Source organism: Rhagoletis zephyria, unplaced genomic scaffold (assembly GCF_001687245.7).
Source record: "Rhagoletis zephyria isolate East Lansing unplaced genomic scaffold, Rhagoletis_zephyria_1.1 Rzeph_scaffold_00008, whole genome shotgun sequence".
In the NCBI taxonomy this organism is placed as follows: Eukaryota; Metazoa; Arthropoda; class Insecta; order Diptera; family Tephritidae; genus Rhagoletis; species Rhagoletis zephyria.
The window spans coordinates 146,123-148,848 of record NW_016157092.1 but is presented as its reverse complement, the minus strand read 5'-3'; the positions used below and the strand labels follow the sequence as shown (position 1 = coordinate 148,848).

The following is a 2,726-nucleotide window of genomic DNA, read 5'->3' as shown; positions in this document are numbered from 1 at the left end:
AGTGGTTCTCGAGTTATGTCAAAAAAAGACCACCAAAGGTGACAATTTCCCCTATATGATAGTTATATATATATCTCGATTCCTTGACGTGACCCAGCGAAACGCCGGGACACGTATAACTTTTTTTTTACCGATATAACTTTCCCCGGTAGTTTGAACCCTTCCCGATCACTGACCCCTACCATTTGTCTCACAGTATGGAGTATGGAGTATACATACATATCGTCGCCCGTGGACCATAAACATGAATGTTTAGAAATGAAAATTTTGGGAAATCAAGTTTGAAAGTTTTTTTTACGAGACTTAACTCTACACTTATACAATTAGAATTATAAAATAGTATCGACCCCTTTGCCCAAATTATCGTATGTTACATTTTTTACGAAATTGACTTTTTGATGCAACTTTGTTTTACAACCATTACAACCATAACGCAACACCTGTTCAAATATTACGGCTTAAATCCCAATAGCTACCCCGAAAATTGACTGTAAATTTTATCGTATGTGACAATGATTTTTTTCTCGTGGGCGAAATTATCATATCGATGGCTGAGTGGAAGATCGACCTCTCTCGGCTGCCAGTTCGAAAACGCTCTATCTAAAAAAAACTTTTCAAGAACGCCCTATTTCAGAATTTTATTGAAAAACACCCTATCTCAAAATTCGGTTCAAAAATGCCCTTTCTCACTTCAAAATGTATTGAAAATATGCTGAGATAGGGCGTTTTTGAATCGGCAGCTGAGATAGGGCGTTTTTAAAACGAATTCTGAAATAGGGCGTTCTAGAAAAGTTTTTGAGATAGAATGTTTTCGAACTGGCTGCCGAGATAGGTCGATCTTCCACTCAGCCATCGATATGTGCTAAGAAAATAGAATGTAGAGACCTTTCTACAAAAAATCTTGCGATTAGCTATATTTCTCAATTATCTCAGCAAATCTAAACTTTGGTATTGATGGTGCTAGCCAAAGCAGAGACAAATACAAAAAATACTTTCCTGTAAAATTTGGTTTTTGTAGCGAAATACGATAATTCTGGTTAACAAAGTTAACCTAATAACTCAAAGCTGATAAATTTGCACATTCATGCTTCTGGCATGAGGGTGACGATATGTGAAGTTAAAACTTTGAAGGCGTTTTTCTCGGGGTTTAGGTTTTTTTGAGTTATGACAGTATTGAAGTAAATGAGCTTTATGTTAATTTTCATAACATTCAAATTGGATATTGAAGTTAATATTCGAACGGTCGCCACAATATTTATTGGGTAATTAAAAAAAATTTACTTAGAAAATTCTTAACTCGTCGATACTTTCCGGCATTCGCGATATTTACTCAGTACTTGTGAAAAAGTATCGAGTTCTCGATACTACTCAATACTCGTAAAAAGTATCGATATTCTGTACTCGGTACTCGTATCGTTCTATCACTATACATACATATGTATAGATATATTCCAAAAGATAATATGACAGGGTTGTACTTATTGGTATTGAAACCTCAATTAGAATGTACATTTTTAACAATATTTATCGATTTTGTTATCGATATTTATCAATTCTGTTATCGATATTTATCGAGTTTGTTATCGATATTTATCGATTTTGTTATCGATATTTATGGATTTTGTTATCGATATTTATCGATTTTTTAATCGATTTAGCTACCAATGGTATTATCGATGTTGCTATTGAAATTTTTATCGAATTTGTCATCGATTTTGGTATCGGTATTTTGATGGACGTTATAATCGATTTTGTTATAGATAGAGTATAATGATAAAAATGAAGATAATGGGAAAACAGAATAACTTGAATGTTATTAAAACGAACAGTGGTAGAGGTAGGGATCTACATTGATAGAAAAAAAGCGAAAAAATATAACCTTAAGCAAAAGCAGATGTGTGTATGTATAGATAGATAAGTAACGTAAGTTTCACTCCTACAGTGTGGCCCAGGCGCACTTACTTTTTTTTTTAACTTAGTATATAAACTGAAAGAAAAAATACTAATTTTTCACTTAAATTGATCTCGTGAAAGCGGCAGTTAATATTTTTTACAAATTATAATTTTATTGGATCTCCTGTGAAACTTTTTAATCTGCTGCAATTTTTTCTCTAATCTACCGCGAAAAGATAATTTCTTAGGTCGAACCCCGATCCAAATGGGGCCCATTCAATTAAAATTTAAATTACACCCTCGATTGTTTTAAATCGACCCAGCTTAATGTATGTACGTTTTGTGCATACATAATATGATATGTGCATTCTTTTGTGAACGCAGGCTAGTGTTTATATTTGCCATTTCAAAAACAATTGAAAAAGAAGAAAGCGAGTATGGCAAGTGGCGATTTCATTTGTAATAAAGACCTGTTGGCAAAATACTTATACCAACATATGTTTGGGTGTGGGTGGGGCGTACCATGGGGGAGCAAGAGGAGGGTATGCAGGAAAATGCCACATGTTTTATTACGTATACATATACGTATACACATGTACATAAACATTTTCATACACAACTACTATGTACCTACAAATCTGGCACATTTCGGATTCGCTTGCAAAATTTCGAATGAAAATAAAGTAAAAACAGCACCGAAAACTAGTCGATGTATTTATTTTCTGGCGGATTCTGTATGCAAATCCCAACTACGTGGCCTTGTAACTGCATGTAAATACGAGAATGTAAATATGAAAGAGTACAATTGCAAATTTGTCCGAATGCTGCACAGC

The 2,726-nt window shown here is 33.9% G+C and overlaps 1 long non-coding RNA gene across 1 annotated transcript in view; it reads left to right on the top strand.

The window, feature by feature from the left end:
* LOC108358040 (uncharacterized) overlaps nucleotides 1-462 on the top strand; it is an 18,219-nt gene extending 17,757 nt beyond the window's left edge. The window contains exon 3 of the long non-coding RNA XR_001846699.1: nucleotides 341-462. This is a non-coding gene — a long non-coding RNA (uncharacterized LOC108358040). The remainder of the gene's footprint in view (nucleotides 1-340) is intronic.
* The last annotated feature ends 2,264 nt before the right edge of the window (nucleotides 463-2,726 follow it).